Source organism: Cervus elaphus, chromosome 28 (genome assembly GCF_910594005.1).
Source record: "Cervus elaphus chromosome 28, mCerEla1.1, whole genome shotgun sequence".
NCBI lineage: Eukaryota > Metazoa > Chordata > Mammalia > Artiodactyla > Cervidae > Cervus > Cervus elaphus.
Genome location: NC_057842.1, coordinates 9,596,189 through 9,610,694, shown reverse-complemented (window position 1 = coordinate 9,610,694; position 14,506 = coordinate 9,596,189).

The window sequence follows — 14,506 nt, the reverse complement described above, 5'->3', positions numbered from 1 at the left end:
TCACTGGTTTCCCAAAGAAGCCAATGAACAGAGGAATAATTAGGGCAACCAGATACGAGGTATCTCCCTTTGACTGAGTTTTAGAAACTGGGAATTGTTTCCCTGTAAGTTCAGGTCATCAAAGATTTGTAAAATTCAATCCTTATAACTCAAGGATTTTTCTTATTATTTGCTATCCCAAACCCTTAAGGAAATTTCAATTTGAAAACCACACAACCCAGATAGGAACAGGTTCTGGAATGAAAACCACAGACTTGATGCATGTAGGATCTGTACAGGGAAGTGACTCTGATATTTTGTTCTGACATATTTGATCACTCTATTCCCCTGAAACTCTTGCAAGGCACTCTTTAGGATTCTTTTATATTTACATCTGCCTTCGCTTTTGGCATGGAAAAAGACATGAGCTTACTCTGGTGAGTTCTGAGGAAAGCATAAAAAATTGCCCCTTTTGTGATTTACCATAGTTTCAAAAGTTTTGTCAGCTCTATAAAACTTAGACTGGAAAAATTCTCCTATTACAATTCATCTACATGCACTCTAGACCGTCCAAGAATCACAGCATTTATGCTTAGAGCCCCGTTTTCTGTGCTATCAAGGTACCATATCCTTAATAGCAGGTTCTTAAATCTTTACAGAATACTACTATTGTGCTTTCCAAACACCTTGTTGCTAAAGTTGTTGCTGTTTTTTTCATTAATGTTAATTTATATTCATTTATATTAGCTAGAAGGACTATTGCAAGCATACCTCCCCCCACCCCCAATCCTGGTTATAATTCTCTACCCTCTCAAAGTGTTCTTGCTTTCTTTCCAAATGCTCTTTAATTTATTTTTTAATAACTAAAAGTAGTTGGAGAAAATCATACTCTGGATTAAACTTTTAAATGGAGTGTCCCACTTAAAAAGCCAAGCCTTATCCAAGTTGTATTTGAGCACATTTTCTGGAGTCTGATGACTCTCTGCCCATTTGTGCCCTAGCGAAGTCTTCCACTCAGTGTATAAGACTATTCTTCCTCTCCAGGCTTCAGTAAGTGCCTAATAATTTACAAGCAGCTTTCAAGCTCTTTTTATCAAGGTTACTCTAGCAGTTGCTACTTTAGCAACTTTTCAGTCACATATCTTAGTTTCCTCCCAAAACTGAGTAATATCCTGGAAAAAAAAAAAAAAAAAAAAAAACAACAACAACAAAAAACTCACTTTGATGACTGTGTCCACCATAAGTACAGGGACATTATTCTCTAAGGCCCAGCCTTGTGATGATATGACCTCATCACATTGGTTAGAAAGGGCTACTGACCATAACAGGGTCTTTGCACCATATATGCCAGGTCAGTCATGATATATCTTCTACCTGAAGTAATACATTAATCCTCTTTAAGATGCTTGCAAATAAATTTTTAAATATCTCTCTTCTTAATGAAAGGTTGTTGCTGAACGATAAGACGCCGGGATTCTTGGCCTCCGGAGGAGACGAATTCAATCTGGGGCCAGAGACGAGGCTGGATCGCTCAGAGCTTTTGTGTAATAAAGTTTTATTAAAGTATAAAGGAGATAGAGAAAGCTTCTGACATTGGCATCAGAAGGGGGCAGAAAGAGTGCCTGCCTCCTAGTCTTTAGCTTTAAGTTATATAGTCACTCACAGTCTGTAAATGAAAAGAAAGGAATGTCTTAGAATTTAGAATGGCACCAGATAATTTATCCCTGGCCATAAAACTTGACTTGAATCTTGTAGAAGGGCAGTTTACCAAACAAATAGTTTCATTTACGTAGATTAGGGGAACAATATCTGAGTAAGTAGGTTAGGCCATTTGGCGGAACCAACTTGAAGATAGAGTCTGGGGTACATTAACATAGCTTAAGACAACATTTCCATAAGAAAAAGAAATGTATTGGTTAACTCAAGGTTTGAGAGTAGTTAGCTTCAGGTGAAACCAGGTGTCATGGCAACACAGCATTTTAAGAGAAACCTCCTTTTAAATTTGTACAGAGAAGAAAAAAAATATCACTGGTTTGTTTCCTCCTGCCGCTTAAGAGAGATAAAAATGTCTGGTACTTGTAGCCTATTTCCTCCATTTGGAGACCCCTGGCCTTCCTGCCTGTTACCCTCTCATCTCTGCTTAATATCAGTTCAGTTCAATCAGTCAGTCGTGTCCAACCCTTTGAGACCCCATGGACTGCAGCACACCAGGCTTCCCTGTCCATCACCAATTCCTCGAGCTGAAGAAGGAATTCATAGGGCCTGGACTCCATATGAGGCCTGTCCATGCTGATTGTGCTCGGCTACTTCTCCAGTGGACTCTGAACTCTCTGCTAAGTGCCTGTGGGAATGACAATGGAAGGATAAGATCCCCTCCAGACAGGGGAACCTTGAAGGTCGTATCCAGGTTACTCATCACCTAAAAGAAAACAGACACTATTTTTTCCATTGTATATCTTTGCCTCCTTTGTCAAAGATAAGGTGTCCATAGGTTCGTGGATTTATCTCTGGGCTTTCTATTCTGTTCCATTGATCTATATTTCTGTCTTTGTGCCAGTACCATACTGTCTTGATGACTGTGGCTTTGTAGTAGAGTCTGAAGTCAGGCAGGTTGATTCCTCCAGTTCCATTCTTCTTTCTCAAGATTATTTTGGCTATTCGAGGTTTTTTGTATTTCCATACAAATTGTGAAATTCTTTGGTCTAGTTCTGTGAAAAATACCGTTGGTAGCTTGATAGGGATTGCATTGAATCTATAGACTGCTTTGGGTAGAATAGCCATTTTGACAATATTGATTCTTCCAATCCATGAACACGGTATGTTTCTCCATCTGTTTGTGTCCTCTTTGATTTCTTTCATCAGTGTTTTATAGTTTTCTATGTATAGGTCCTTTGTTTCTTTAGGTAGATATACTCCTAAGTATTTTATTCTTTTTGTTGCAATGGTGAATGGTATTGTTTCCTTAATTTCTCTTTCTGTTTTTTCATTGTTAGTATATAGGAATGCAAGGGATTTCTGTGTGTTAATTTTATATCCTGCAACTTTACTATATTCATTGATTAGCTCTAGTAATTCAACCTCTTTAACAAGTGGTGCTGGGAAAACTGGTCAACCACTTGTAAAAGAATGAAACTAGAACACTTTCTAACACCATACACAAAAATAAACTCAAAATGGATTAAAGATCTAAATGTAAGACCAGAAACTATAAAACTCCTAGAGGAGAACATAGGCAAAACACTCTCCGACATAAATCACAGCAAGATCCTCTATGACCCACCTCCCAGAATATTGGAAATAAAAGCAAAACTAGACAAATGGGACCTAATGAAACTTAAAAGCTTTTGCACTACAAAGGAAACTATAAGTAAGGTGAAAAGACAGCCCTCAGATTGGGAGAAAATAATAGCAAATGAAGAAACAGACAAAGGATTAATCTCAAAAATATACAAGCAACTCCTGCAGCTCAATTCCAGAAAAATAAATGACCCAATCAAAAAATGGGCCAAAGAACTAAACAGACATTTCTCCAAAGAAGACATACAGATGGCTAACAAACACATGAAAAGATGCTCAACATCACTCATTATTAGAGAAATGCAAATCAAAACCACAATGAGGTACCATTACACACCAGTCAGGATGGCTGCTATCCAAAAGTCTACAAGCAATAAATGCTGGAGAGGGTGTGGAGAAAAGGGAACCCTCTTACACTGTTGGTGGGAATGCAAACTAGTACAGCCACTATGGAGAACAGTGTGGAGATTTCTTAAAAAACTGGAAATAGAACTGCCATATGACCCAGCAATCCCACTTCTGGGCATACACACTGAGGAAACCAGATCTGAAAGAGACACATGCACCCCAATGTTCATCGCAGCACTGTTTATAATAGCCAGGACATGGAAGCAACCTAGATGCCCATCAGCAGATGAATGGATAAGGAAGCTGTGGTACATATACACCATGGAATATTACTCAGCCATTTAAAAGAATTCATTTGAACCAGTCCTAATGAGATGGATGAAGCTGGAGCCCATTATACAGAGTGAAGTAAGCCAGAAAGATAAAGAACATTACAGCATACTAACACATATATATGGAATTTAGAAAGGTGATAACGATAACCCTATATGCAAAACAGAAAAAGAGACACAGAAATACAGAACAGACTTTTGAACTTTGTGGGAGAATGTGAGAGTGGGATATTTCAAAAGAACAGCATGTATGCTATCTATGGTGAAACAGATTACCAGCCCAGGTGGGATGCATGAGACAAGTGCTCCGGCCTGGTTCACTGGGAAGACCCAGAGGAATCGGGTGGAGAGGGAGGTAGGAGGAGGGATCGGGATTGGGAATACATGTAAATCCATGGCTGATTCATATCAATGTATGACAAAACCCACTGGGAAAAAAAAATAATAATAAAAAAAAAATAAAAAAAAGAAAACAGACACTAATCACCCCTGCCTCCAGACAGTATCTATCAGATTGTAACCACAGGCTTATCGGTTATTAACTGGTTGGGATGTAACCGCGGGCTTATTGATTATTAACTGTTTGAGCACATAACACGTGAAAGATGGGGTTATTGTGATTGTATTTACCCTTCCTTTGTAAGCCTTAAGGGATTTGGGGTGGTGGGTTTGGACACGTACACATGGGGTATAAAAGATTTTCACAAATGCTGGTCTGTGTCCTTGGCTAAGAGGAGACTCTGCCTTGGGCCCGCCGGTGTAATAAACTGCACTCCATTATCTGCATTGTCCTTCTGAGTGAGTTTGTTTCCCAGAAAGTGTGGCTATAACAGAGCTTGCTCAAACTCATATCCATTGAGTCAGTGATGCCATACAACCATTTCATCCTCTGTCATCCCCTTCTCCTCTTGCCTTCAATCTTTCCCTGCTTCAGGGTGTTTTCTAATGAGTCTTCACAATATTACTCTGGAGAAATAATTGTGGTTAATTAATTTAACTTTTCACATAAAAATTAACCAAATCCCTTCCAGTAATCCAAGACATGAAATGCAGGTGCCTTAGATATTCTATTTTAATATAATTTGTCTTTCCAATCCTTCTCGGAGTTAGCAGGTTTTAGTACAATTGACATAGGGATTGGCTATTTTTATCTTTTAATATAAAAGTATGTATCTTATTTGGAGGCTAATTACTTTATAATATTGTATTGGCTTTGCCATACATTGACATGAATTTGCCACGGGTGTATATGTGTTCCCCATCCTGAACCCCCCTCCCACCTCCCTCCCCATCCCACCCCTCTGGGTCATCCCAATGCACCAGCCCTGAGCATCCTGTCTCATGCATAAACCCAGACTGGTGATCTGTTTCACACATGATAATGTACGTGTTTCAATGCCATTCTCTCAAATCATCCCACCCTCGCCCTCTCAACAGAGTCCAAAAGACCGTTCTATACATCTGTGTCTCTTTTGCTGTCTCACATACAGGGTTGTCATTACCATCTTTCTAAATTCCATATATATGTGTTAGTATACCGTATTGATGTTTTTCTTTCTGGCTTTCTTTGCTCCGTAAAATAAGCTCCAGTTTCATTCAGCTCATTAGAACTGATTCAAATGAATTCTTTTTAATGGCTGAGTAATATTCCATGGTGTATATGTACCACAGCTTCCTTATCCATTCGTCTGCTGATGGGCATCTAGGTTGCTTCCATGTCCTGGCTATTATAAACAGTGCTGCAATGAACACTGGGTACACGTATCTCTTTCAGATCTGGTTTCCTCAGTGTGTATGCTCAGCAGTGGGATTGCTGGGTCATATGGCAGTTCTATTTCCAGTTTTTTAAGGAATCTCCACACTGTTCTCCATAGCAGCTGTACTAGTTTGCATTCCCACCAACAGTGTAAGAGGGTTCCCTTTTCTCCACACCCTCTCCAGCATTTATTGCTTGTAGACTTTTGGATAGCAACCATCCTTTATTTTTATTCATTTGTCCCACCACAACTGGCAGGCACAAAACTGCTAAATTTGCTTAGGTGACTTACCAAAATGGTTAATATTTGAAAAGCTGTTTTAAGTATAAGCAGCTATTTGAATTGTTATTATGCAATAGGTAAGATGTCCAGTTCATATATGGAAAAAAATAAAGTTCAAGGAAAATAAAGTTATCGAATTTTTGTGACTTGTTTCTAGTTCAAAATATATAGCATGATCTGGAGCTAAAATTGCCTTTGAGTTCTGTGTGATTCAATAGAATAATCATCATTAGCATTCAAATATACCTATGATAATTTCACCTTAATCTACAAAGGATTACATAAATTACTTATTGGTGGACTGGCAATGAGGTATTAAGATTCTTCTTGTGATTGAAATGGCAGTACCTGGATAGAGAAATGTTCTTAGAACAGTCATTGCACTTTTAAATTGTTAGTCTTCTTATTTTCAAGTTTTACAAGAACATTTATAGGGTGGTCTTTCAATCCCCAGAGCATCACTCAATAAATATCTATGATTGAATGAGTCACAGATTCCTTGTATTATGTAACTGAGGTGGATGTATTTGTTTTTGCTTATTTTGTCTGCCAATAAGAAGAATGGGGTAGGGTTAGAATTCCTAAAAATATGAGAAAAGCTTAAAGAGGCTTTTTTTTTTTTTTTTTTTTTAAGAGACTAGCCAGTTCTTCCATATCTGCTGTCTGCTGGGAAAAAAATCACCACGTGAGAGTTGTGAATTATTTGGAGCAAAATGAGGACTATAGCACAGGAGACAGCCTCTCAGGTAGGTCTGAGGAACTGCTCAGAAGATGTAGGAGGAAGGTCATTATTGCATATGATTTTAGTGAAGGGGGCACTTGCAGTCAAGCACATATTTTGGCAGAGGCTTGCTGCTAGTCATGCGGAGCATGTGTCATCATTAATGATTGTACCACTTTTCTAGATACAAAGAAATGCAAGGATTGGGCTCATAAAATCTTATCTGGAAAGTATTTAGCTATCTGAAAGCCTGTTCTCCCTGTTTATCCCAGAATACAGAGGGCTTCACTCCCGATTGCCAACCTGAATTTCTTTCAGGGTGTGTTGAAGGTCAGTGACTACAGTGGCCAGTGACTTCATTCTTGTGGAGGCAGATGACAAGCTACAAATTTGAGTTGGCACTAAATACTTTGGCCACCTGATACAAAGAGCCAACTCATTGGAAAAGACCCTGATGCTGGGAAAGATTGAGGGCAGGAGGAGAAGAGGGCAATAGAGGATGAAATGGTTGGATGGCATCATTGACTCAATGGACTTGAGTTTGAAGAAACTCGGAGATAGTGAAAGACAGAGATGCCTGGCATGCTGCAGTCCATGGGTTCACAAAGAGTTTGACATGACTAAACAACTGAACAACTGCAAAAATATAAACAATATAAAGTTTGGTATGGATGTCTTCCCTTTATATCTTTCTGGTGTAGGCATGAGTATTCATTACATGTGGTCCTCATCTCCCTGCCTGAAGACAGATAAATGCGAGGCATCACTTTGAAGGCGCACCATTAAGAGTCTAAATCTCCTGAAAGTGAAAGTCATTCAATCATTTCCTACTCTTTGCGACCCCATGGACTGTAGCATGCCAGGCTCCTCTGTCCATGAAATTCTACAAGCAAGAAACGGGAGTAGGTAGCCATTCCCTTCTCCAGGGGATCTTCCCAACCCAGGGACCGAACACTGGTCTCCCACATTGTAGGTGGATTCTTTACCATCTGAGCCACCAAGGAAACACTAAAGCTCCTGCAATATATACATTGAAGAAACAGGCACTTAAGGTAGCCTTCCTTTTGAGTTTAGTGGAAAGCCTCATTCCCCACATTGGTCCATTTTTCTCCAGAGAAGTTTTATTTTTCATGAAAGAGCAGTATAGAACAACTCTCCAGGGAAACCTATCTAGAGCTTGTAAGGAGCATAACTATCCTGCAGCAGAGCAATTTTGTACATTGCACAAAATTGCAGTTTGTTTCATTATGCTAAAGGAAACAAGGGGAAAAGCTTACAAGGTACTCATGCTTAGGCCAAAGTTACAAACTGAGCATTCTTTATGACCTTTTTCTGAAACTTACATTCTTAATGGAGGTAATACCACTCCCTTTAGAGAAGGCGAAAATGCCTTATTCTTTTTAGGGATATAGCACAGCTATACAGAAAATGCATAAACTTATATACAGTATATATGTGATATTAAAATTTTGTAGGCGGGATTTAAATAAAATGTCTAACAAGTCTCCTTAGGAGGGTGATGGTGTCAAAAAAACAATTGTTTGAGAAACAGTGTCCTGTTTTCAGTTTACTATCCCAAGGTTTTGGTTACTTTTATTTCATTCTGAAAACTTTTGGTGATTCTAATTTGTCCTTGTTTGTGTGGAAAACATTTAAAATTATCAGAAAGCACATCAGGGATAAAATTGAAAAATCCCGAGTATCATTATAGTAATTTAAATACAATTATATAGGCTCTAATATCTGATTTTTATTTTACAAAAATATCCTCAATTTCTTTGTCATGCCATTTTGCTTTTCAAGCAAGACATTTTGCTGTGACCTGTTGAACTTGCCATATTCATGCATCTGACCATCTCCCATATGGACACTGGGATGGCAGAAGTGGCTTTAAACTGCCATTTGTAAACATCTTGCCAATATAAAAGCAAGATAATTAATAATTTGTATTGATACTGATTTAAAATGTCTTTTCATTAAAATAGCTATGTCAAGATCCTTGGAACTCAAGGGATGAAGCTCTATTTTAGTTACTGTTTTCAGTGTGACCAGCAGGCAAAACCAGGCATGTTTAGGCTCATAAATGGAGGAAGCAGTACCACTTGGAAAGTGCTATAATGAAGTTATAGACAAAGAACACTATTGCACAAGGAAAGGGTGAGTAAAACGCTTCCACAGACAGTGACAATTGCCCTCAATCTCAAAAGTTGAGTAGAAAATTTGTTTGTGAACGAAGGATAAAAGGCCATTCTTATTAGGGGAAAAATCTATGGAGGAAAAACAATCACAAAACACACACATGACAAAAACATCAGGAAGCAAGAGAACAAAATACTGACTGACTCCTGGAACTGTAGGCAGCTCAGGTTGGTGGACTCAGTGAAACTGTGGGTCTGGTATTTTGGCCAAGAACCTAGAAGGTGAAGTCACAGGATCACAGAGCCTTGATTGCTCTGAAGTGTTTAGGAAGTTTTTATTGCTATTTTTCTTTTCTGTAGGCATTGTGAAACCTACAGTAGACTTTGGTAGTGAACTGGCCTCAACATATTTCCTTTAAGTATGACATGGTGAATAAATTTGTGGACACGTGCTTAACGTCTCAACATTAGGAAGAAAATTTATGATTCTTTATCCTATAGGTAGCAATTCTGATTAAAAAAAAAATGGAAAACCTATATATAGAAGACACATAAAGTGAGATCAGAAAAAGCAAAATGCTGAATCATCAAAGGTTTGTATAATTAATGCTCAAGAGGATAATGCTGAGGATAGCTGAATGATGTTTGCATAACTATTCACATCTATTTAAATTAGAATTACATGTGATTATGGATATATTATTTACCTAATAATGAAGCAATAAATTAACAAAATAATCATGAATCATTTTGAACAGCTCAAATGAGTTAAGGGATGATATGATTCTTTGATCACTTGCTGGCTGCAAATCCTGCTTTTGTGAAGAGAGAGAGATATCCTAGGCTGATACCATTGTACAGGAGACAGGAATTAAAACCATCCCCAAGAAAAAGAAATGGAAAAAAGCAAAATCTTTGTCTGAGGAGGCCTTACAAATAGCTGTGAAAAGAAGAGAAATGAAAAGCAAAGGAGAAAAGGAAAGATACACCCATTTGAATGCAGAGATCCAAAGATAGCAAGGGGAGATAAGAAAGTCTTCCTCAATGATCAATGAAAAGAAATAGAGGAAAACAATAGAATGAAACACTAGAGATCTCAGCGAGAAAATTAGAGATACCAAGGGAACATTTCATTTAAAGATGGGCTCAATAAAGGACAGATATGGTAGGGACCTGACAGAAGCAGAAGATATTAAGAAGAGGTGGCAAGAATACACAAAATAACTATACAACAAATATCTTCATGCCCCAGATAGCATGATTGTGTGATCACTCACCTAGAGCCAGGCATCCTGGAATGTGAAGTCAAGTGGGCCTTAGGAAGCATCACTATGAACTAAGCTAGTGGAAGTGATGGAATTCCAGTTGAGCTATTTCAAATCACCTTTCAAACCTGAAAGATGATGCTGTGAAAGTGCTGCACTCAATAGGCCAGCAAATTTGGAAATCACAGCAGTGGCCACAGGACTGGAAAAGGTCCGTTTTTATTCCAACCCTAAAGAAAGGCAATGCCAAAGAATGCTCAAACTAATGCACTATTGCACTCATCTCACACGCTAGTAAAGTAATGCTTAAAATTCTCCAAGCCAGGCTGCAGCAATATGTGAATGGTGAACTTCAAGATGTTCAAGCTGGTTTTAGAAAAGGCAGAGGAACCAGAGATCAAATTACCAACATCTGCTGGATCATCAAAAAAGAAAGAGATTTCCAGAAAAAACATCTATTTCTGCTTTATTGACTATGCCAAAGCTTTTGACTGTTTAGATCACAATAAACTGTGGAAAATTCTTCAAGAGATGGGAATACCAGACCACATGATCTGCCTCTTGAGAAACCTATATGCAGGTCAGGAAGCAACAGTTAGAACTGGACCTGGAACAACAGACTGGTTCCAAACAGGAAAAGGAGTACTTCAAGGCTGTATATTGTCACTCTACTTACTTAACTTATATGCAGAGTACATCATGAGAAACCCGAGGATGGAGGAAACACAAGCTGGAATCAAGATTGCCAGGAGAAGTATAACCTCATATATGCAGATGACACCACTCTTGTGGCAGAAAATGAAGAAAAACTAAAGAGCCTCTTAATGAAAGTGAAAGAGAAGAATGAAAAAGTTGGCTTAAAGCTCAACATCCAGAAAACTAAGATCATAGCATCCAGTCCCATCAATTCATGGCAAATAGATGGGGAAACAGTGGAAACAGTGGCTGACTTTGTTTTTCTGGGCTCCGAAATCACTGCAGATGGTGATTGCAGCCATGAAATTAAAAGACGCTTACTCCTTGGAAGGAAAGTTATGAACAAACTAGACAGCATATTAAAAAGCAGAAACATTATTTTGTCAACAAAGGTCTATTAGTCAAGACTATGGTTTTCCCAGTGGTCATGTATGGATGTGAGAGTTGGACTATAAAGAAAGCTGAGTGCCAAAGAATTGATGCTTTTGAACTGTGGTGTTGGAGAAGACTCTTGAGAGTACCTTGGACTGTGAGGAGATCCAACCAGCCCATCCTAAAGGAGATCAGTCCTGGGTGTTCATTGATAGGACTGATGTTGAAGCTGAAATTCAAATACTTTGCCACCTGATGCGAAGAGCCGACTCATTTGAAAAGACCCTGATGCTGGGAAAGATTGAGGGCAGGAGGAGAAGGGGATGAAAAAGGATGAGATGGTTGGATGGCATCACCGACTCAATGGACATGATTTTGGGTGGACTCTGGGTGTTGGGGATGGACAGGGAGGCCTGGAGTGCTGTGGTTCGTGGGGTAGTAAAGAGTCGTACAGGACTGAGTGCCTGAACTGACTGACTGACTGATACCACTCAACTCTTCTATAAAAACAGAACTTTTTACTTATTTGTGTAGTCCTGCTTGATGGGGACTATCTCCAAAATGCTCTGCCCAGATTTCATTCACAGCATTTTCTGAAAACTGTACTCACTTCTCCTTTGACATTTTCTGCACTCAAAATGTATCATAATCCATGATTTCATATCTACTTACTTATCCTTAACAGAAGCTCTCCTCAGTCACAAGGATACCCACTCTCACCCTTCAGAAAGAATGAAATTTAGGGACTCAAAAGTGGTTTGCCCTTTTCCAGATGACTACAGACATTTCCTGGCATAGAGTTAAACAAAAATAAACAAAGCTAAAATAACCACTACATTGTCAACTCTGGAAAGCTCTAAGAAACTCATCTGATGTACAATGTCTTACATTGCTCATCAGCCTTGGAACTTAATGTACCTTTGGATTAGAACAATTTTCTTAAATTCTCTGAGCCACAGTTCACTCCTCTGTAAATAAATGGATTACTAACAGCTCAGCTTACTATTTGAGTAGCTCATGACACATTTTGATGAAAGTTCTTGTTGAAAAAGCACACATAATTATTAAAATGTTAGATATTATTGCTACTAAACAAAACAAGTATTTTATATTCTACCTCAGACATCGCCATCAGTGTTTAGCATACACTTCATTTTCTCATTTAAAAAAAAAAATCCACAGGAGAATGATGTCTTTTATCAAATTAAGAATCCTACAGTAAGTGAGGCACCTTTAATTTATTCTACAGAACTTGAGTCTCTATAATAAAATCCTATTTTTAATTTTATGATGCTATGACAGTATCTGTAACTTCAAATGCTATTCATATTCATAAGTCAATTTGCATAACTATTTAATATTCTCCTGCTTTGCTCTACTTGTTGTGATATGCTATCTAAATTATCAGCTCAATTTTCAGAGTGTTGTAAGTGTGTAGTTATAGGCAATGATATGCAGTAGCACTTACACAAAGAAATCAAAATATTTTTCAGAAACACAATTGAAGCATCTCATGTGAAGGGATTTGTAGTGTTTTCATAACTAAGTCAGCTTCCTTCTGCTCTAGGTGTTATGCAAAATCATACTGCCTATTAATTTGGAAATGATTCTTAGTACTTGCTCTTTCACAGTATCTGACTCCTTTTATTCAGTCCCCTCTAACTTTGCTTTCATTAGCATGGTCTAAGCTGCTTTTAAAATCTTTTCTCACTCCACTCTAAAACTGACTTACAGAGTATATATTAGTGAAGATAGTCTATTCTAAAAATATAGCATCTCCAAAGTTTTAACAAGATAGTGTCTTTAATTTTTAAATTTTCAGTCATATTATTTTTATAGGAAAACTCCTTTATCATTTGCCATGTCATTAAAACTCAAGAAGCTAAGGATGAAATGAGAACTTCATCTGCACAATACTCCACTTTCTCTACAATGATTGACATCACCCAGGCACCCAAGTCAAAACTGTGAAAGTTACCTAGATTCTTCCCTTTCCTGTACTTTCCCCAAACTCTATGATCCAGTCTAACCCTAAGCAACATTGACTTCAGATTTAAATATCTCTCAAGTCTTTCCCCCTTTTCCATTTCTATTATCTGTATCCTAGTCTGAACATTATTTTATATTTACATTAGTGTTCAACCGTTGTCAAGTCCTTCAATCTTGACAACGTTCTTGTTTTTGTCAACAAATAAGCCTTGTTTTGGGGTGAGGGGGTAGATTCACGAAAGAAAATGAGCAAAAGGTGCAGAGTTCCCGTACAGTCCTCAGGTCTCAGTTTCCTCTTTTGGTCACACCTCGCTTTGTTGTGGCACATTTGACACAGTTGATAAACCAATACTAACATACAATTATTAACTAAACACCATAGTTTACATTACTGCACACTCTTTGTGTTGAAAAGTTTCTTGGGTTTTGACAAATGAAAAATGTCATGTATTACATGATGCATCCATTACAGTGTCCTAATGAGTAGTTTCTGGAGAAGGCAATGGCACCCCACTCCAGTGCTCTTGCTTGCAAAATCCCACGGATGGAGGAGCCTGGTAGGCTACAGTCCATGGGGTCACGAAGAGTCGGACACGACTGAGCAACTCACTTTCACTTTTCACTTTCATGCATCAGAGAAGGAAATGGCAACCCACTCCAGTATTCTTGCCTGGGGAATTCCAGGGACAGACAAGCTTGGTGAGCTGCTGTCTATGGGGTGGGACAGACTCGGACACGACCTACGCTACTTAGCAGCAGCAGTTGCAGAATGAGTATTTTCACTGCCCGAAAAAATCCTCTGTGTACTATCTATTCATCCCTTCCTCTCTACCCTCACAGCTCCTGGAAACCATTGATTTTTTTTTTTTTTTTTTTGCTATCTTTATAGCTTTGTCTTTTCTAGAATGCTGTAGAGCTGAAATCATACAGTATGTAGCTTTCTAAGATTGACTTCTTTGAATCAGTTTGCATTTAAAGGCTCCTGCATATATTTTTGCAACTTGATAGCTGCATTCTTTTTACCACTGAATAATATTCCATTTTACAGATGTAGCACTATTTTTTGGTCCATCCACCAATGAAGGATGTATTGGTTACTTCATGAATGAAACTGCTGTAAATGTTTGAGTGCAGGCTTTAAGTGGATACAAGTTTTCAACTAGTTTGAGCAAATACTTAGAGTGATTTTTAGATCCTATGGCAATAGTAAATTTGGTTTGTTAGGAAACTGCCAAAATCTCTTCTAAAGTAGCTGTCCCATTTTGAATGTCCACCAGCAATGAATATACTACATCCTCATCAGCATTTAGTGTTGTCAGTGTTTTGCATA